The sequence below is a fragment of the Pezoporus flaviventris genome, unplaced genomic scaffold, assembly GCF_033815535.1.
Source record: "Pezoporus flaviventris isolate CSIRO_AGI_PZ_B2104156 unplaced genomic scaffold, CSIRO_AGI_Pfla_v1 ptg000002l, whole genome shotgun sequence".
Classification (NCBI taxonomy): Eukaryota; Metazoa; Chordata; class Aves; order Psittaciformes; family Psittacidae; genus Pezoporus; species Pezoporus flaviventris.
In genome coordinates, this window is record NW_026892550.1 from 81529420 (window position 1) to 81552470 (window position 23051).

General features: G+C 42.7%; 1 protein-coding gene across 1 annotated transcript in view; it reads right to left on the reverse strand.

Moving 5' to 3' along the window:
- CALD1 (caldesmon 1) overlaps window positions 1-19270 on the reverse strand; it is a 253249-nt gene extending 233979 nt beyond the window's left edge. The window contains exon 1 of the mRNA XM_061444728.1: window positions 19189-19270. The gene's annotated coding sequence lies outside the window, so the exon portion shown is untranslated. The remainder of the gene's footprint in view (window positions 1-19188) is intronic.
- Between the last annotated feature and the right edge of the window lie 3781 nt (window positions 19271-23051).

A 23051-nucleotide genomic window follows, 5' to 3' on the forward strand; every position in this document is an offset into this window, starting at 1 on the left:
GTGAATCTTTGGATAAACTATTTGATTCGCTAAAGTAGAGTCAGATGGGGTTTGGAGAATTTTCTGTTTGCCATGGGTGTGAGAATCCACCATGAACACATAGGAGTGCAAACAAAGACTGAGACTGTACCTTATGACATATTGTAATAGGTCAATGCATTGGTTCCCTTTACCACCTATAAGAGGTTTTGGGGAAAGCCTTCGGGGGCCTTTCTGTAGGTCAACTAGGCCTAGGACAGCAAGCCAGAGAAAAGCTGTATCAGTGAGGAGGAAGTGTCACAGCACTCTCCCAGATTACAGCAAGACTTTGAAAGACTTTTTTCCAGATCACACCACCAAAGATGCCCCATTTCTGTCCTGATTAACCTAGCAGAAAGAATATACAGCCTTGTAAGAAACCTTAAACCTGCTTCAATCAACTAGGTTTGGGTGTGACCCTAAGGCTTTTGAGGTGCACCAGCTTTACTGCATGCATACAGCAGCTGTTTTGAACAGAATCAATAGTTCTCAATACTTCCAGAGCATCTGCCTCATTGCACAGAAGCCATGCAGTTGGCCTGGTGTTGTGCCATGGAAGTGTCCACAGTTTCCAGATATACAGCAGGATGAGGGCAGCACTGATTAGCAGCTCTGGCCAAATATAGGAAACTCTCAGATTACACTGAGGTTTCCAAGAAGGCAGAGAATGAAAGAGGGGATGAAAATACGCATGTAGGACAGCTCAGACATACAGCAGCTCCAACTGGAACTCACGTGACTTTTCTCCCTAAAAGTTACAGTTCTGGTAAGTTGGGGCTTCCCTACAAATCAAAGCACCTACATTTGGCTGCCTTTTAGAATTTGCATTCATTATCATTGCCACAGAACAAGCCACAGGGCTGCAGATAAACCCCTGCCTATCAGGTTATCAGTGTTAATAGGGCCAAAAAAATCCTGATTTATGTTCCTCTTGTCTCACGCATCCTTAGACCAGCCACAGACCTTCAATTTGTGCTGATGGCACCTAAGTTCCCAGGCTGGGTTGATTTGCAGGCTCAAATGAGCTTTTATGCATTAAGTCCACCACTGTGCACACAATGCACACAAAACTGCACAGGATGTTATGCAGTAGCGATTACATCTAAGTTCCCTGGCTCCTGCTTGATATCAAATCTAAGTTTGTTTTCTCATCTCTTATCGTAAATCACTCTTGAGGTGACTGTCAAATTAAAGGGAACACTGCAAAACATACAAGAACACTCACCAAGGAAGCTAAACAAATCTTCATTGCAATTAGACTAAAGCAAGGACACGCCCAGAACAGTTAGCAATTCCCCCAAGCAGGGCTTTTCTTTCCATGCAAAGCTTTTTCTTCAGCCAAGGATTTCTTTAGACAGGGCATTCCCAGTTCATTTAGCAGCCCTCCCCTTCATCCCTCCTCCCTCAAAAAGGATAAAGTTCCTAAGGTTTTAAAGCATTCTTCCTTTTCACAACAGTTGCAATTATTTAAACCGTTCTCCACAACCCTTTCACTAAATGCAGTCTATCATTCTTTCTTTCCTGCTTTCTCTGCTGCTCGGGGTTCAGCTCCTGTATTTTCCAGAAAGGAGCCACTGGAAGCAGCTCCTGTGCTGGCCACGCATGGAAGCGCAGCTTTCCTTTTAAGCCTTGTCTTTGGCCTAAAGACTCAGCTGTAATGCTATTTAAATGGCATCATTTGATGAATTGATGAACACCATTGCAGCGCCCATGGCTTTTAAAAATTGCATCAGAAGGGCTTTTTATCCCTCCCTAGTTAACAAAAATCAAGCACACATCTGTTAAAAATGTAAAATTATTTATTTATATATATATATACACACAAATCTCCTAACAGTTAAAAGTAAATTTACTTCTCAAGTTCAAATTGAAAACTGATGACAAGTACAACACTGAGCATCTGATAAAGTTGTGGTAGCACAGCTAAAACCACTTATAAACACTGTTTTGGGATCCTTCTCTCACCCACCCCTGCATACTGAAAATTCTGAGCTAAAACTCCTGACGTTCTCATCCGCCTTTTTTCCTGCCATTGCCTGGTCACATTGAGGGCTTGTTTTCTTTCAGGACAGACGCTCCCCGCTGTGCTTTTCCTGGTTTCAGACTATTTTTAATATTTACTTTAAGTTGCTACAGCAACATGGAATCACAGATGGTAAGAGTTAAAATTATGCCACAGGAGACATTTATCATCATAGCTTTGCATAATGTGAGCTCTTGTTCTCTGAAATTTTCCCCATGCTGGACACTCCCCTGTTTATTTTATGATGGCTATGTTAATTAGTGTATATGCCTAATGAATAATATAAGCCTCTCAAATTTATCAGCACATGTCTGATGGGATACAGTAATGGCATTAATGAGAACGTAGCAGTGTTTATTTCTTTCCATTTCTCACTACTACTAACAGAGCCAGATTTCTGATACCAGATTTCATGCTTACCTCAGTCCACAAATAAATCACATTAATTTCAGTGGTGCCAAGTTGAAATAAGGTATTTAGTACCATCGAGGTGACTGGCATCCAGACTGGGTTACATGAGATATATAATGAGCACTTTACACAACTACTGGCCATCAGGTGGATCACATACATTTCCAGTAATCTAGTCACTCTAGAAAGGATCCAATAAAAGTACAGCCACTAGTAGCTGAGAAAATGTGGTATGCACGTGTGAGACCCAAGTCTGAAAGGTGAAAAATACAGGACCTGGGGTCACCTAACACCTCAGAACACCAGGACAACTTTCCCATACTGACTTGGGAAAATAGTGGAAATTGTTATTCTGCTTTTCATGAAGCTTGGGCCAGCTGAACCAGTTTCAGTTGTCACTAATGTAGGAATGTTTGGTGTAGGAAAATGGTGGAAATTAGAAATATTTGGTTAGCAATAACACCAATATCTTCTCCCTATAAGTTCATTATACGAGCAAGTATTAAAAAAAAAAAAAAAAATCTTCAGTTTTCAGAGACCTAATTCCTTTCCAAAAAGGTGAAAGGATTACTCAGAGCAAATCGCTAGGCAAGATCACAAAAGTTCAGCTGTGCCAGACTCCCTGTGAATCCTCCCCATCACATCCTCTTAAGGCAGACAAGGATGATATACAGAGAAGTTCCTTGGGTTTCCCTGGCTTGGTCAGTTGCTATGGTTCAATGCATAAACACAAATCGCACGTCAAATTCTCCCTTTGGGACTTGGCAGCTGGCTGAAACACAGCAGCTCCAGGATAAAAAGAGAGTTTTTGATTCATACTACCTGAAGTCCCAGATAGCTGAAGCTATGTTTGGTCTCCTAAGGATACAGAAGTCACAGAACATCAAGCAAATTTCACAGGGTGAGCAACCTTAAAGGTGTCTTAACATTTACCAATGTTCACAGTTTTATGAAAAAACTCCAACAAGAAATGCTCATATACATAGAAACACAGAATGGTTTGTGTTGGAAGGGACCTTAAAGATCCCTAGTTCCAGCCCCCATGCCATAGGCAGGGACGCCTTCCGCTAGACCAGGTTGTTCAAAGCCCCATCCAGCCTGTCCTGGAACGCTTTCACAGATGATGCATTCATTACTTCCCTTGGCAACCTGTTCCAGCGTCTCACCACCCTCATAGAAAAGAATTTTTTCTAAATGTCCAATCTAAATCTCCCCTCCATCAGCCTAAAGCCATTCCCCCTTGTCTCATCACTACTTGCCCTTGTAAAAAGTCCTTCTGCAGCTTTCCCATAGGCCCTATTTAAATACTGGAACACTGTTATAAGGTCTCCCCTGAGCCCTCTCAAGGCTGAAGAAGGACAATTCTCTCAGCCTGTCTTCATAGAAGAAGCATTCCAGCCCTTCGATCATCTGTTGCTGCTCCTCTGGATTCAAAGAAACAGTCCACATCCTTCTTATGCTGGGGGCCCAGAGCTGACCGCAGCACTGCAGGTGGAGTCTCATGAGAGCAGATAAGGGGAGAATCACCTCCCTCAACCTGCTGGACATGCTGGTTTTGATGTGGCCCAGAATACAGTCAGCTTTCTGGGTTGCAAAGCACAGGTTGCTGGGCCATTAACTGAAAATCTTTGCGTGTAACCATCCAGGCAATTCCTTACTCACCATGTGGTCCATCCAGACAATCCATGACTCTCCAGCTTAGAGAAAGTATGTCATGCAGGACGGGCTCAAATGTTGTGTACAAGTCCAGGTAGATAGCATCAGTTGCACTTCCTTTATCCACCAATGCTGGAAACCCGTTGTAGAAGGACACTAAATTTGACAGGTACAATTTGCCTTTAGTAAAGCATTATTGTCTGTCATAAATCACCTCCTTATTTTCCACAGAGCAGATTTCAGCTGTGCTTTTTTAAGCTAACAACTTTCATTACCCAATCGCCATCACTTCTGTTTAGAGCTCACTGATGTCTGACAGACAACACCACCCCCACAAAATGAACTAATCCAACAAAACACATAACTGATCATTTGAGTGGCAAATATACTACTGAAGTATGCTATTTCACAAACACATGACAATTCAAATATCTCTGCATATGGTTACAGTCCAGCAACAAACCTGTGACAAGGCAAAATCCACAGAAATAGATCTATTAATCTCTTCATAATAAAATTGTAACCATTAGTGTTAAGACAGTGTGTTCAAATAGGATGCCAGAGAAAGATGGAAAGACTCAGCATGAAAAAGGAATCAGACTGAACTCATGTAGCTACAGCTTTGAACAAAGTTTATTGAAATACAAAAATTAATTTTTAAAAATAAGCATTTAATAAATGTATTTTCTCTGTAATAACATACTAGTTTGGACTCTAGAAGTGGCTAGAAGAGCTGAGACTAGAAATCTCAGTAGAGCTCTGCTCACTCTAAAATAAAGTTGCATGGCTACAAAGTTAATGGCTTACAGTTCTCAAGCTAGAATTAATCCGAAACAAAGATCAAATGCAGAATAACTGTTGTGTAAAAATGCTAAAATCCATAATACAAGGATTTGTCCAGACTTTGACTACTGCATGTATTGCTTCTCTTAAGAGGTTTGAATTATGTAAGAACTAAATGGGAAAAAACTAGTCACTGCAAAACTGGAAACAATCTGGAATGACAGGAATTGTTATCAAAAGGCCATAGATGTTATTCAAAGGCAATAAGAAGGAAAAAAAAAAACAACAAAAAAACAAAACAGAAGAATGAACTCATTGAATGAACCTACAAAACTGGAATAGAACCATAGAATAGTTAGGGTTGGAAAGGACCTTAAGATCATCTAGTTCCAACCCCCCTGCCATGGGCAGGGACACCTCACAATAAACCATCTCACCCAAGACTCTGTCCAACCTGGCCTTGAACACCTCCAGGGATGGAGCATTCACAGCATCCCTGGGTAACTCATTCCAGTGCCTCACCACCCTTACAGTAAACAACTTCCTCCTTATATCCAGTCTAAACTTCCCCTGTTTAAGTTTTAACCCATTACTCCTTATCCTATCACTACAGTCCCTAATGAATAGGCCACACATAGGTTGTTTTCCAGAATAGACAACTTTGGGTGATACCCACGCTGCCTCCTGGGACTAACAGGGACAAAGGGAAAGAACAAAAAGAAAACAACAAAAAACACACACATGGTAGACTATTTGGGGGATCATAAAAATTGATTTTAACAAAAAGAGATGCTGCAGAATCTTTACTGCTGCAGATCCACAAAACAAAAATAATGTAAACTTCAGTTTCCATGCTAAATTTGGCGTGTAAGTTCAGTAAAGCATTTTATTTCTACAGTTAAAACCACTGGTAAAAAGAGTTGCCATTTAAAAAACTTGAAGTGCTTTCACAAAGACACTCCTCAGAGCAGAACCACTGCCTGAGCAGGTGGCACAACACAGGCAAGATCCAAAAAGGGAACCTGCACATCCCTCTGGGTAAAGGGCAAACAGCTTTTAAGGGAAGACCAGAAAGAAGAAACAAGTTATTACATGGGGCAATTGCTCCCTTACTTGATTTAGTGGCAATTCTGCTGTATAGCAACACAGGCATTACACAGATTACCACAGGGAATTTGTATATTATCACAAATGTTTTCAGAAGACCTCCATCAAGACTAATTCAATTCTTTCCAGCGTCTCACCCTTCTTTGACTCTCCATCTCTTGCGCTAAATCCATGTGCTAATCCCATACAACAATCCACCAAATAAAACTCCACCTTGCACTCAACAAGACACTTGGTAGTATCAATTCAGACACTGATGCTCTTGTTCAGACCACTGCTAAGTTTTCTGCGTTCATATCTTCCAACAAAAAATCCAAGCAACTGACAGTAGGGAAAGTACATACATAACAATATTGGGCAGAAGCCATTTCCATTATTTTTGGTCAGATTGTTGGGCTATGCCTCAGTCTAGGTATTTAGGCATGAAAGTAGCATGAGGTAATCCCTGTACTAGAGTGGTTTAATTGAGGGTTTAAAAAAACCCTCTCATTCTGACTAAAATCAGAAAAATGAGATAGTAGACTGATTTTAAAACATATAGTGATGTCAACTGTACATTGTGTCCCTCTGTGATTTGTATTTACATAAATGTTTTATTCATGCATACCTAACCCTCATTGCATGCATAATCGTCACTAAGACTCTCAGACTGCACAGATCAAGTGATCCTACTGGACAGACATTCAAAATCCATTTTTTTCAAGCAAACTTTAGTTTCTTGCTGTATGCAAGGCATAGAGCAGGCATCAATTACAGAGTTTGCCAACCCTGCCTAGATGAAGAAATAAATGGCAATTTTGACATTCCATATACTAATAAGCAACTTAAAGGATTATTTTTTTCCCTTGTTTTGGCTAGTTGCCATGCATTTCCTAAGTCAGGCACAAGCCATTCCTTCCATGTAAGGGGACTGGAGGATTGCTGTTCCTAGGATCTGTTTTCCCTTAAAATGAGTCGGCTGTGCAAGAGTGATATTTTTTGCAGAGTTTAAGCCCACAAGGGTGACAGATTGCCCATGTAGTCCAAGCACAGAAGGCAGCACTGGCAGAACATACAAATCAAGTGTTACTCTTTGTTAATACTCAATGGAAACCAGTAGCATGGCACAGATAATTCTATTGCAGATGTCAGTACAAAGGAAGCTTTGCGGGAGGAGCTGAACAGTTTCAACTCTCAGAAGGAAGGGTGAGCTAGGCAGGATCACAACAAGCTAGGACCTAGGCAGTTAATCCTAATGATCCATCAGGAACACAATGAGAGCTCCTGATAGCCTCACCAGAGAAATACCCAAAAACTTGTGCTTTTTTTTATCCCAGACTTCTAGTGACTACCCTAAAGCCCACACCCATCCAGACCTATGATTTTAACTGTACATTCAAGGCCCTTCTCTTAAAATAACTTCATCAAAATTGCATTCCAAGGGAGCTCCTGCTCATAGGTTTCCAAATTGGCTGCAGGATGCTTGCAGGAGGAAGGAGCACACTGAGATAATATACAGAACACCAACCACCAGGCCTGGAAACCCAGCTTGTGAGCTAATGGTCAAGTTCATGTCCCTCCATCTCAGGCATCCACATGGGGTCTGTAAGCCTGGTAAGGCCTTCATCCTCAATGACTTCCATGGGGCCCATAGTGGTAACCATATGGAAGTTCATCAACAACATCACCATTAATAAGTCTTACCTGGTCACTGAGAGAGCCCTCTAATAGAAGTAGGATATGATTTTCTAGACATATACATTGTTCCCTCACTAAGTCCAAACTAAGTCTTTCAACAGAACACACTTGAACAAGATGAGTGATAAGTTATTTAGCCAGATTTTTCTTTCAGCTTGTTGAGGGACAAAGGAAATACCCCACCACCACACACAGCTTTAAATAGTAACACCCAAACACCACTTTTTGGACACATTCTCACTTTAATTTAGCATATGTACTGAGTAAGAGATGCTGCTAATGGTGAAACTGCCAAAGGCCCCCTTCCAATATACACTGAAACCAAACAGAAGGCTCTCATAACATACAGCAGACTCTGACTAAAGTCCATCATGGTTGGACACATGTGATGCATCCTCTCAGTCTTTACTTGTTGAAATATAGAAGCTTGTGAGGAGGTTGCACAGCTCGTATAATCCTTTTTTGCACTTCCAAAACAGAACAGCTTAGTAAGTGCTCTGCAAACACAATAAAAGTGATGTGGCCAAAGACACTGGTACTACGTATGTTTTCTAAGTTATAAATAGAGCATGCTCTACATGCTTTCATTGCTTAAGACAACATCCTCCAAGGAAGGGCAGACTGGCTGAAAGCAGACTGTTTAAGCAGTCAGTGATAGATTTTTTAAGTCCAAACATTTTAAGTTTTGGAAGCTTATCACTATAAATTAGAACAAGTTTTTCCAAGTTTTGTTTCACAGTAGATTTCCCAAAAATTCTTGCCAGATACAATCAGGATCTGTTTGTGCCCAGTGCAGCTGGTAACACGTTTGTTCTCGCTGATATCATGGAAAGGCAAAGGAGACATGAAAGCATGACAAAATCACACTAGCACCATACTTCAAGCAGAGATGACAGTACTTGGCTGAGAAAGCAGTTACGATGTTGAGATAAAAAAAAAAAAAAAAAAAAAAAATCACTGTAGAAGATATACTTTAAAATCATTGTAGTTGTAAACACAACAGAAATTCACATTTTCAGAAAACAACCTATCAATTATAATCTAACCATTGATTACACTAAAGTAGCAAAGAATAACTGACTCATTTCTAAAGTTCAGAGGTCCTGTAGTTGTGTATATAATTTATCATTAACAATTATTTTTCCTTAGTACATACAGCTACAGCTATGGTTTAACTCAAAGTGTTATCTCAAGCAGTCAAGGGCAGATCGTCCCACTGAGTTAGACTATCCTGCCTTTAAGGTGTCATAACGGTATTTGCTGCACAGCACATTTCATTTGTTGCTCAAGAACATACTTCAATAGTAATATAATTCAATTTGTGCCATGAATCACAGAATGGTTGAGGTTGTGGAGTACCACTGGCAATCACCTAGTCCAACCTCCCTGCTCAAGCAGAGTCACCTGCAGCATATTGCTCAGGATTTTGTCTAGATGGTTCTCAAGTACCTCCAAGGAAAGAGGCTCCACAGCCTCTCTGGGCAACCTATTCCAATCCTCAGCCACCCTCACAGTAAAATTTTTCCTCATGTTTGGTGGAACTTCCTGTGTTTTAGTCTATGCCCACTGCGTCGCAGCCTATTGCCTGGCATCACCTAGAAGAGTCTGGCCCCATCCTCCTAACACTCTCACTTCAGGTACTTATATACAGTGATCAGATGCCCCTGAGACTTCCCAGAACAGTCCCAGCTCCCTCACCCTTCCCTCAGAGAGATGCTCCAGACCCATGACCATTCTTGTAGCCCTTTGCTGGACTTGTTTCATGAGCTCCATGTGTCTTGTACTGGGGAGTCTACAACTGGACACAGCACTCCAAGCGAGGCCTCACCAGGGCTGAGGAGAAAGGGAGGATCACCTCCCTCAACCTGCTGGCAGTGCTCTTTCTAATGCACACAGGATACCTCTGGCCTTGTTGGCCCAAGGGCACATGGCTGGCTCATGGACAACTTATCTACCAGGACACCTTCCATAGAGCTCCTTTCCAGCAGGTCAGGGCTCAGCCTGTAATAGTGCATGGAGTTATTCATCCCCAGGTACAGGACCCTGCACTTGCCTTCATTGCATTTTTCTGCCCATCTCTCTAGCCTTTCTAAATCCTTACAAATGACAGCACAGCACTCCGGGCTATCAGCCACTCCTCCCAGTTTTATCATAGCAAACTTGTTAAGGGTGCACTCTGTCCCTTCATCCAAGTCATTGGTGAGCCAGTTAAACAATACTGGACCCAGTATTGGCCTCTGGGGACACTGCTAATTACAGGTCCTGAATTAGACTGTGTTACTGATCACAACCCTCTGAGCTCTGCCATTCAGCCAATTCTCAATAATCTGTTCATCCAGCCCACATTTCCTGAGCTTTCCTATGAGGATGACATGGGAGACAGTGTCAAAAGCCTTGTTGAAGTCCAGGTAGACAACATCCACCACTCTCCCCTCAGCTATCCAGCCGGTTGTCCCATCATAGAAGGCTTAAGCATCAGGTTGCTTAAGCATGATTTCCCTTTAGTGCGTCCATGCTGACCACTCCTGATCAACTTCTTGTCTTCCATGTGCTTACAGATAGACTCCAGAATAAGCTGTTCCATCAGCTTTCCAGGAATTGAGGTGACTGAATATTCCTCTTACTACTCTGCATTCAAGAAAGAATGTGACCAACATAGCATCAATATATCAGGATTGCCCACAATTACTGAGAATTTGAAATACGAATGTATTTTCTTTCATTTAGCAATACCTGCCCAAGAGAAGCTGCTTAAACTTCTCTCAAAATTATACAAGCCAGTTTCCATTTTTCAAAGCAGAAGCAGCAAGTAGTCTCCGTATCCACATCTGCAGCTAGGAACAACAGAAGGACCTAGTGAGCCACAGGGTGTTTTTTAATGCAAGGAGTTGTTTACATTTGGGGTGAATCATCTTGCTAGAATGCTAAATTGTTAGGTCAGCTCCATAGAGTGGTATAATCAGGGTGAAATAGAATCACAGTAAGAAAGGGATTGAGAAAACTGCTTTGCTAGACCATCCAAAACCAGTATGTCAATTGTGTGGCTCAGGAAAGGCACAAACAGAGTTGAATTTGCATATTTCACAATTTTCAAGTTTCGTGTCCTTTGAAGGTTTGATTGTGTACCAAATGGAACTGCAGCTTTCCCCCAGTGAACTTGGTGCAAGCGTTTACTTGTGTTATCTTAACTACGTGGTAGCTGGTTCTGCATTTACTTCGTAAATTTTCTAAGGAAGCACATGGAACAGGGAGCAAAGGAGAATAAGTTAAACACTCCAGGCTTGACTACTGGGCAAAGAGACTATACTGGAGAGAGTCACAGGGTCAGCCTCTGTCTGGGACAAGAGAAGCTTCAGCCATCCCAAATGTTCACACACCCCTGAAAGCACAGTATCTTCTATTCCTGAAGGCAGCAGCAATAAACAAAAGCTGATCCAAGGATGGGAAAGGATTGATTTACAGCAGCCACTGCTTAGTCCTAAGTAGTAATTCCACAACTGTCAGCTATAATCTTCCCTTGATGTATCTGATGCTGTCCATTCACAGAGGTGTTAGCAGAATAGACAGACCACTAGCCCGATCCATGACAACAATTCATACACTCCAGTAGAAACAGAACAAGTCGTCACATAAGCACTACTGAAGGCCAGCTATTTAAGGCTAATATCCCACACTAAGGCTAATATTTCCCTTCCCAGCACCACCAGAATATTTGCACCTTCTTCATCCTCAACACCATAATAATGTCAGACCTCTCTTCTTACTTCCCCTTGCTCAGGGAGCAAACAGAGACTGAAGCAGGTCACACATGCATCCAAGCCAACACCTACAGCAGCGATCTTCATTCAACCATCACCACTGGTTCTAGAGCAGAATGCCTGTGTGCCAGGTTTCAGTCCAGTTTCACAGTGTTTCCTCACATGAGCCCAAACATTTAGTTGGCCCCATGTTTTTTTATTCCTGGACTTTCAAACTAGGTCACAATTTACCCACAATATGGTCATTTGTTATTTAAAACAGATTATTCCCTCTGCTAGCTAAGGACTTACAGCCAGCTCATACAGATTATGTCTTCCTCCAGACAATGTGAACATTCATCTTACCTGAAGGATATAATAAGAAGGAATGATCTTTTGTGTTGTAATTATTACATATACCTAGTTTTAAGATGAAAAGTTTTTATTCCCTGTCCACATGGACACCATGTGTGTAAGGAAATGCTTTAATTCAATTCATTGAACTACAATGTGAGCCATAATTTAAATAATAGACAAATGAGGTATTGAATTTCCAAGGATATTTTGTAATTGGAATGAGAGCAGCTGCCAACAGACGAAAAAGCTTGAGGGCAAACACAGTCTATGGGTTTGGGCAACAGCAGGTAAGCAGAACACTGGATCTGAGACTGATTACATGGATTTTTCTAGTTTGAGAAGAAAGAGAGACTGAAGAATTAACAAAATACTCTGCAATAAAACACACATGTAAAGAAAAACACCCCAGACTCTGAATGCACTCTATTGATAAACTGAAAACAGCAGACCCCTATCCTGTGAGGACACATTCTCTCTTGTGGTTAGAGCAGGAGAAACAGGAAACACTGGTTTTGAAGTGTGTTTTCACAGAAATTAGAATTGGTTCAGGTAAAACTATTTATTATTGCTTAATTTTGGCTAATTCTTGAGAGAAGAATCAATTACATCTGTGTGCTTGGAGTAAAATTCATAGTAAAAAATTAAAGCAGTTTAGGGAAGTCTTCAACAACTTCTATAGCACTTCTATAACTGATTCAAAAACCTTCCCAGTGTAAATGAGCATTGGAAGTTGGAATTCCAGCAATTTGCTCCTGCCATTGAAAACATCTTGCTGTACACTCTGGGCAAGCACCCTGGCCATCTGAGACTCATAGGTTCTCACTTTAAATCAGCACCTCCCATCCCCACAGGAAGCTGAGCAATGGGGAACTGACAGTGCTTTCAGGTACCACAGGACAGGGACAGCGAGAGTGGAAATCTGAGGGGGGCAGAAAGCACCATGGCATAAAGACTGCTAGGACCAAGCACTAGGGAAACACTCACCAGACCACCAGATGTACACTGTGCTAAACAAAGAAATTAAATGTTCTTTATTGTCCAAAAAACAAGACAATATTATGCAGAGGTATCAGACCTAACCCTATCTCCCAGCTCCGCAGCAACCACTGTTTGCTCAGTAAGAACATAAATGTACGTATGAAATAAAAGAATCTGAGTGAAACTCTCAAACCCAATTCCCACAGGCTACCCTAACATCAACTATAAGTATTTTAACAGGTCCATTGTTCTAGCTTGAAGTCAGAAGGCCTAATAATGGTTTATTTCAAGTTTTTCAATAATTGGCAATATTTTGAGAGCACCTGGAGACAAAAGCTCATGTAAGGATTACAGGCTTCCTTGGAAGCTGTGGCCTTACTATTGCAGGGGAGAGGAATGAAAATATAACCTGAGCATAGCCCTAAAGGTTCACAAATGAACAGGGAAAAAATGGATAACTATGTTTTTCTGAGTCTCATTAACTTAAGCCAAGTACAGAATTTGGGAGGAGCCTGACTCATATCACTGGAATGTTCACTGTTGTCAATATTGGATAAGCTCACAGTCACACCTACTCTTTCTATTTTTCAGCCTGGACAGCAGAACGGAGCTCAGATCTAGATTTGGATTTTCAACCCAGAAAACCAGCAATGAAAATTTAATTAGGTCTACCACACAGTTATAAATCATCTTCAGTGAACAACAGAATCTCCTTTACAGGGAGGCACTCTACTGCAGAATCAGCTATATATAGTATAAAAGATCCAATTATCTTCATTTAAAATTAAACATGATTGTTTCAAGCCCAAATAGTTGCTAAAATAAACCAGAATCCCCATAATTTCATTATAACACAAAAGGCAATCTAAGTATCCCCTTCCTGATGTAATGATGGCATCTAATCAGTTAAATTTCATATTGTTAGTTCTGTAGCAGTAGGAGAGGCAGGGCATCAGGGCACTAAGTGTTATGTGACCTTACACAGCTTGAAAATTCAGTCCTGGATCAGGTGTTTGAAGATCTTTCTCAGAACTAAGGGGTAGAACAGAATGGCATTAAGGCACATATATCTTATCTAGGCACACAGATCTATAAACTCTCATTTTAACCAAATGCATTTTTTGTGAAGCAGATTTCAAACCTTGTCCCTTTTGTTTTCCAGCAAGGCACAGTGAGCTGTGGCTGCTGCCAGACCTCTGTTTGTGCAAATGGAAAGCAATTCCATTTCCCATTTAGCCAATGCCACAAAAATGACCCTCTTAATTAGCTCCATGTTCTTTTCCAGAGGGTTTAGTAAGAGCAGTAAAGCCACAGAAGAAAACGTATGACAGAGGGGTTCTTGAACCCATATCTTCACATGAACTAGCTCAGCCTTCCTACATTGCCCTTTTCAAAAGCTGTCTAAACAGGGCCACAAAGATAAACTCACATTGACTCCATGTCTAGGGTGACTTGTGCAACTCTTTTGTAATAGTCTGCATCTCTAAGGAGTCCAGGACCACTCACACAAAAGGTGTAGGGTGCACCCGGACAGTAACACTTCAGATATCATGAATGCCATGTACCATCTTCAGCCCCATCTGCCTTTTGATGCAGGCAAGGTGTTTGCTTCTTATGAGTGCCTTTCCTTTCAACAATCCTACATCCAATATTTTTTCAGGTACTTAAAATTATTCATCTTGCTGAACTCTTAGAGGGTTAAAGCTCTTTCAACACAAGTCTTCTTGAAAAGGACTCAAGAACTTAAACCCAAATCTTCCCCCTTTTTTTTGCCTAAAAATTTTGTGACCATACCAAGAGTCATGATCATTTCTGCGAGTTGACTACCTCACCAAAAGCAGTCAATCTTCCTTCTACCATTCCAGCCTGGAAACCCTTTCTAGCCCTAGAGCAGTCTCATCACTGCACATTTTTTCCTATTAATAACAACTCTGGAGTTCATTAAATGCTGCAATAGCACCAGTCTGCAGCTCTTCATTATGCATACATGACTGGGAGCAGCCTTAAGGTGTATGGAGTTGTCAGAAGGAAGGAGATTACAAACATGGAACAGAAGAAGCTGCTGGTAAGAGAAAAAGCAAGTAAACCTCTTCTTTAGTTAGGTGATCTTTCTTAAAAGACTGATCAAAGGCAGAAAGGATTTAACCAGATCCGTAATTAAACCAAAAGGCAGATTTGCTTTGAACAAAACCAAACTATGGTCCTGCCTGTAGCTGCTATACCAGATCCCTATCCTAGGCTCAGCAGAACATATCTCCTTTGGGAGCTGACCAGCAGCTCCTTCTCTGACACTTCCTCTAGGACTTTGTGGACCTGTTGTGCCAAGACTCACATTAACACTTAAGGAGACCTGTCCATGTGCAAGGTTGAGTGGTCTTTGAAGAGGTAGTCCGTACTCAGGATGTGTAGTCAATAAGGCTCTCTCAAAGTAGAACAGACTTTGCAAAGATACATCTTATTGACAGTGTTTGGAAGCTCACTTTGCCGCTATCTCAAAATATTATAGAATCATAGAATAATTAGGGTTGGGAAGGACCTTATCATCTAGTTCCAACCCCCCTGCCGTGGACAGGGACACCTCACACTAAACCATGTCACCCAAGGCTCTGTCCAGCCTGGCCTTGAACACTGCTGGGGATTCACAGCTTCCCTGGGCAACCCATTCCAGTGCCTCACCACCCTTACAGTAAAGAACGTCTTCCTTATCTCCAATCTAAATTTCCCCTGTTTAAGTTTTAACCCATTACCCCTTGCCTATCACTACAGTCCCTAATGAAGAGTCCCTCCCCAGCATCCCTATAGGCCCCCTTCAGATACTGGAAGGCTGCTATGAGGTCTCCATGCAGCCTTCTCTTCTCCAGGCTCAACAGCCCCAACTTCCTCAGCCTGTCTTCATACGGGAGGTGCTACAGTCCCCTGATCATCCTCGTGGCCCTTCTCTGGACTTGTTCAAACAATTCCATGTCCTTTTTATGTTGAGGACACCAGAACTGCACACAATACTCCAGGTGAGGTCTCACAAGAGCAGAGTAGAGGGGCAGGATCACCTCCTTCGACCTGCTGGTCACGCTCCTTTTGATGCAGCCCAGGATACAGTTGGCTTTCTGGGCTGCGAGCACACACTGAAGCTGGCTCATGTTCATTTTCTCATGAACCAACACCCCCAAGTCCTTCTCTGCAGGGCTGCTCTGAATCTCTTCTCTGCCCAACCTGTAGCTGTGCCTGGGATTGCTCCGACCCAGGTGTAGGACCTTGCACTTGGCATGGTTAAACTTCATGAGGTTGGCATCAGCCCACCTCACAAGCGTGTCAAGGTCCCTCTGGATGGCATTCCTTCCCTCCAGGGTATCAACCGAACCACACAGCTTGGTGTCATCGGCAAACTTGCTGAGGGCGCACTCAATCCCACTGTCCATGTCAGCAACAAAGATGTTGAACAAGACCGGTCCCAACACCGATCCTGAGGGACACCACTCGTTACTGGTCTCCAGCTGGACATTGGGCCATTGACCACAGCTCTTTGTGTGCAGCCATCCAGCCAGTTCTTTATCCCCCGAGTGGTCCATCCATCAAATTGATGTCTCTTCAATTTAGAGACAAGGATGTCGTGTGGGACAGTGTCAGACGCTTTACACAAGTCCAGGTAGATGACATCAACTGCTCTGCCCCTGTCCATCAGTTCTGTAGCCCCATCATAGAAGGCCACCAAATTGGTCAGGCAGGATTTCCCCTTAGTGAAGCCATGCTGGCTGTCACCAAGCAACTTGTTGATTTTCCTGTGCCTTAGCATGCCTTCCAGGAGAATCTGCTCCAAGATTTTGCCAGGCACAGAGGTGAGACTGACTGGTCTGTAATTCCCCGGGTCATCCATTTTCCCCTTCTTGAAAATGGGGGTTATATTTCCCTTTTTCCAGTCATCGGGAACTTCACCTGACCGCCATGATTTCTTAAATATGATGGCCTGCGGCTTAGCAACTTCATTTGCCAGCTCCTTCAGGGCCCGCAGATGGATCTCATCAGGGCCCATGGACTTGTGCACATTCAGATTTTTAAGATGGTCTCAAAGCAGTTCCTCTCCTATACTGGGCCCAAGGTCTTCATTCTCACAGCCCCTGCATCTGCCTTCCAAGACTTGGGTGGTTTGGTCAGAGCCTTTACCAGTGAAAACCGAGGCAAAGAAGTCATTCAGAACCTCAGCCTTCTCCAAATCCTGTGTAGCCAGTTCTCCTGAGAGCTTCCTGAGGGGGCCTACATTCTCCCTAGTCTGTTTTTTATTTGCCACGTACCTGTAGAATCCCTTCCTGTTATCCTTAACATCCCTAGCTAAGTTTAATTCTAACTGGGCCTTACCTTTCCTAACCTGGTCCCTAGCTACCCGGACAACATCCCTGTACTCTTCCCAGGCCACCTGTCCTTGCTTCCACTTATTATAAGCCTCTTTTTTCATTTGAATTTTCCTCAGGAGCTCCTTATCCATCCAAGGAGGTCTCCTGGCCCTCCTGCTGCACTTCCTTCTGGTTGGGATGCAACACTCCTGAGCTTGTAGCAGGTGATCCTTGAATATCAACCAAGAGTCTTGGGCACCCCTGCCCTCTAGGGCTGTATCCCATGGAACCTTACTAAGCAGGTTCCTGAAGAAAGGCAATTTAAATGACAGATGTAATTTATTTTTTACCCAACTCTCTAGACATTTAGATAAACACCTCAAAATTGCAGTCTTCATTCAGCAAGCAAAGGCTCAGACCTCAAGAATTCTGGACAGAGCATCTGACAAACATCAGTAGACCCAGGCAACATGAAATACCCATTAGCATCTTTAGAAGCCTGCAGTTTACTCGGTTCACCATTCAGTGGTACAAATATCCAGCAATGCCTGTGCAACCTTCCTCTGTGCTGGACCTCCAAGTGAGGTGGCTGATAACCAGTGAACCTCCACAATTCAGACAGAGCTGTTTGCAGCCTCTGACAGAAGCATTGCTTGTCTTAGTCTTGTACAACCATCTCTAAACCCTTATGTTTTCAGCATTACTGATTCTGACCATATCTCTCAATGCTATTACCCTCCTTGATTCAGTCTCTAAAGTTGGTATTTTGCAGCTAAGCACCCCACAGCCACTAAGCACCTCCAAACACAGTCTCTTCCTGCCACAGTATACCACATTTCTGCACAATTCCCAGTACCAAAAGAGACCAAGAGTATTTAAGGCCCTCGAGCAAAGTCCACTGTCCCAGTAAAACAATCCCCGAGGAAGACGCAAAGTTCTTTGCCCAGGCTATTTCTATACTCCACTCCCTAACCATTCCAGGCTTTATTATGAGTTTTTTAGCCAGGATATCATACCACTTCTAACAGGAATGTCGTCTCTGCTCTACTCAACTGAGTTTGTTTCACATTGTGAAATTTTCTTCTGGGCAGACACTGAGGAATTACTCCTGGCTGCAGGGCAGCCTTCATTATGAGAAGTCTGGCTACTGCTGGGTATGAGCATCAAACCTTCAAAGGCTACCTCTTGCCCAGGAAACCCATCCCTCCAGCATGCACACACAGCATCTTACACATGCAGGGGGTTCACCACCTCAAGGAAGGGTGGAAATGACAGCATAGGCATATTCCCAGCCTGCGCCCCTTGTGATAACTTTGCGCACGTTAACTTTTCACAAAATCGATTTTTTTCACATTTCATCATGGTTTGATCCAAGGCCTTGCTTTTCCCTTTCCAGTCTCACCAGGTCCCTTCACCTACAACTTCATTCTATTTCTTCCTCTATATCTGTTAACTCTGTATTGGCCCAGACTTTGTAAAATCACACCCCTTACTCCCCAAACCTAAAAAGAAAAGTTTCTGAAAATTTCACATGAATTCACACCAATGCTTTTCTTACAAAAAGCATGGATACCCTTTCATCATAGTCACCTGTCGAAACAGGCTGCCTGGCTTCTGCCCATCCACTATTCCTTTCATTCCTTCCACACAGGGAAATAAAATATAAATTTTGCAAATAGCCAATTTTAAATTCATTTGAAAGAATTGCTCAAAAGCTATGAAATTCTTTCAGGGTTTGAGAAAAGACAAAGAAACTTAACAAATCATAAAGACAAGGGATGTAAATTGGCACCTGTGCCAAGAGCAAAGCTGCAACTGCAGTTCAGAGGTTACCTGTGCTGTTTGACCTTTCAGATAGCTGAGCAACACATCTGCAACTTAAAACCAGCCATATTACATTACTTTCTTTCACTCAGCCCTTAACTATGGGATGCACAAAGACAGACATGCAGATATTTGGCACGGAACAAGGAAATAGAAAATACCATCAAAACACCATAACCCTAAAACCATAGGGGATAAAAAGATAAAACCAGGTTTACTAATTCTATCATTACCAGATTAATTTCCACTTCATATTTTTAACTTTGTTAGCTCCTATGCATTCACACCTTACTTTAGCAAAGCATAGAGGAGCCAAGTCACTCAGCTTAGCACAAAATTGCCCAGGTGTAAGCAAGCTGAGGGCAATGCAGCAAAATCAGCTCACAGGGTGCTGGTAACAGGGTCCACCAACAGCTCGATGCTCAGCAGGCAGCAAACCAAGCCCAGGGAGTCTGCTCTAGATCAGTCAGACAGAAGACTGGAGATGTAAAAGGCACATTGGAGACAGCCAGGAGAGAGCTACCACTAGCACAGGTAAGATATCTATTCAGGAGGCAAAGCTAAATGCAAGACTAAAACCAGCACCACTACAACATAGCCTGAAGAGCAACTAATGGTCTGGAACTCAGCTTAAATGGGTTTTTGGACCCATGACTGTGGATGGAAGCTTCAGGTGAAGCTATTTAGGGACATTACAGCTTATTAGGGCTCTCACAAGAAGCACCTGTTATTACCTTTTCTGGAATTTAATCAGTGTGACTACTATGGTGAAGAAAAGGTGAGCATTCAATATAATGCCATGCAATTAGAAGCAAATTATTCTGAACAATGAAGGCATAGTTTTAGGATTTTGGACTTTAAAGAAAAAAGCAGTGCTCCCCTCCATGTTTTAGCCATGTGTCCTGGGTTCAGCAGTAGCAGTCATGTTTCTCCTTCTTGGTAGCTGGTGCAGTGCTGTGTTTTGACTTTCGGCCTAGGAACAAAGCTGATAACAAGGATGTTTTGGTCTGGCCAAGGACTTTGTGAGCCTCATGCTCTGCCAGGGAGGAGGGGAAGCCAGGAGGAAGCAGACACAGGACACCTGACCCAAGCTAGCCAAAGAGGTATTCCATACCACAGCACGTCATGCCCAGGATGTAACTGGGAGTTACCCAGAAGGGCTAGGACGGCAGGGTTGGAGGAGGGATGGGTCGGGGCTTGGTTGGGCTGGGGGGGCGAGTTATCAGTCGGCTGGTGGTGAGGTGTTGTATTCTCTTCCCTTGTTATTTCTTTTATCATTATTATTATTGGTGGTAGCAGTAGTGACTTGTGTTATACCTTAGTTACTAAACTGTTCTTATCTCAACCCGTGGGAGTTGCATTCTTTTCGATTCTCCTCTCCGTCCCTCTGGGAGTAGGGGGAGGGCAAGAAGGGGGGGAGTGAGTGAACGAGTTACCTGACTGGGTTTAAACCATGACACCATGTTATTCTTTCTCAGAGCCACACAATAAGGATGAGATATCATACTTTTATAACACTGATGTACACATCCATTGTCAAAGCAAGCTCATCAGAATATTTCCTAAACACTGAAAAGTAAGTTATACACAAAGCCCATCACAGTCAGTTTCTATAGTAAGAAATCAAGGATTTCAAAATGAGACCACAAAGACAGGCTTGCCATTTGGTGCAAACTGTGGAGGAAGGCTCAAACATAGATCATCCCTAAACTGAGTCCATCCTGTCTTGCATTTTCACACTACAGGACTGGATTCTGGGTTTCATGAATGGTCAGAGAGACACAAGTCTCATAGGGGGAGGATTCTATTAAGAAACAGCGACAGTCAGTAGAAGCCTTCCAAAACCCACTGAGGTGACCCTCCACATCCTGAGTCCTCAGCTCTGCACCTGAGGGTCAGACTCCTACCTGTGATTTCCCCCCTAGAGTCACCAAGAGTTGCACAAAAACTGACAAGTAGCAGATAACACACCTTCACACTGCATCACATCACACTGCACTGCCACCATGAATCAGGTCTTTTGCTCAGCCAAAGAAGCACATGGAGAAAGAGCAGATGACTATGGTACTGCAGACATGCTTACAGGAGAAGAGATGCTGTCCCTCTTGGGTGTTACTTCTAACAGTTTTTGGCTTTAGACCTACTTGCAACAGCATCTACCCTCCCATTGTGCAAGTGGCTGCAGTTTTGCACATATTGTGGGTTACCAGTACTGTGAGATGCCCGATAACTACGACTGTTGCATTGCTAGTGGCAGCTGGCTTGATGCTGCTCCCTTACACAGAGCACAGTTCTGCTTTGCAACTTTCTGGATCTACCCCTGCACTTAGGAATGACACAACTGATGAGCACAGCCCATTGCAATGCACACTGTTCGGGAGAAGCTCAGCCATTTGCACGCAAAACCCAAACTACAGCATCCTTCTGATGCCTGAAGCCTTTCATGGGATGAGCTCTACTGCTGGGGGGTGACTGGGGCTGGGGGGCACGCCTTTCCAGAGTGGTGAAACTCTTCCCCTCAAGCAGGGGCAGCGCTTGGGCACTTAGTGAAAATGGCAGAGCTGGGAACAGCACCATGACTCTCTTCTCCTTCATACTGGGAAGAAATTTGAGTTTGGCAGCAAATCCTGTCTTAGTGCTTTCTGCAAACACACACAGATGCGACACCACATCCACTCACACGCACAGTGGGAAAACTGGGAGTTGTTTTCATTAGTAACAGGGAATCTGTTTTAGAGGAAAATGGTGCAACTCAGAGAGATTTGTTACTGTCTTTTCAAGCACAGCTTGGGATGGGGGATGCCACAGGAAGAGGACAACACAGCGAGGGGGCTGGACCATGAGTACATAAGGCATTGAAAGTCATTACAGGGACAATGAAAGTAGGAAATTAAAGATTTCCCAACCAAATCACAGGGATTTAGCATTTTAAATGAGCTGTCAGGCTTCAGTTTTAATTGTGCTTTTACTTGGTGAAAAGCAGTTTTAAAAATCGGCTTAGAGGGAGAAAATGAAGAGGCATGGTTATATGAGGCTTGGGACTTTTAGAGCTAAAATGCTGACTGTTATCTTGGGCAGTTCACAAATAGTACTTACGCAAGCTGGGAACTGCTTCACCACTGCCAGTACTCCTTTAACTCCTGACCCTTTCCTGGATGTCAGATGGGAATGATTTTTAGTCTATCCGGTCTGGTCTGAATTTGATCCCAAGCACCAGGGCAAGGAAAGAAAAAAGTTTATTCTTTAAAAGCTTTACATACTGAATGCTTAAAATTTAACACTTGCCCCTTAGAGCTATATTCCTAGCTCAGAGCTGGTAAGAAGCAACATGTTTTTTGCCTTAATCCATTCCAAAGACACATTCCATAAATCGTTATCATCCTTGCCAACCACTCAGTCTCTTAGTGAGCCCACATACCAGCTTTAAAGTAAGCTCTTCTAAAACCAATGCAACAGTCCTGTGGGTTAAATTTATATTATTTCCAGATTCGTATAGCTGCAGGCTTCTGTTTAAAGTTGCAAATGATAAGTCATCTCTTTGGTGCCGGTACCTCTCTTTTTTTTAACCTTCTTTAAACATTGTTCACTCATGCAGTTAGTGAAAAACAGGCTGTAGGAGCTGTAACATACCTGCATATGCTGTAGCAACAGGAATATAGTATGTAATTTGCCCTGCTTGGACAATTCAGCTTATTAGTAACTCCAGTATACATACCAGTGCTTAGAAATAAGCCTCAAGCAGCAAAAGCAACATATTGACCTGACACAGCACCTTTCATCTCGAAAGACACCAACTGCATACTCTCAACAGCATAACCACAAGTTTTCCAAAGAAACTGCCCTAAGAAAACACAAGGACATAAGGGATTTCCCAATTGTCTTAGCCAGCTATGCACAGGGAAAAAAACAAACATAAAACAGTCACTCTTCCTTCTGCATACTGAGGTTGAATAAAATCCTGTTTGCTTACTGACAGCTTCATCTCCCGTTGTCCTGACCAGCACAGAAAGCAGGGAACCAGGCACCAAACACTTTCAGAACACTGGAGTCCTTGCTTTTCTCTACTTCCTGAGAGACTGTAGAAATGTTATGTGAAAATGACGCTACCCCAAAATTACATTGTAGAAACATAAATGAGTGAAATGCTCCTCTTTC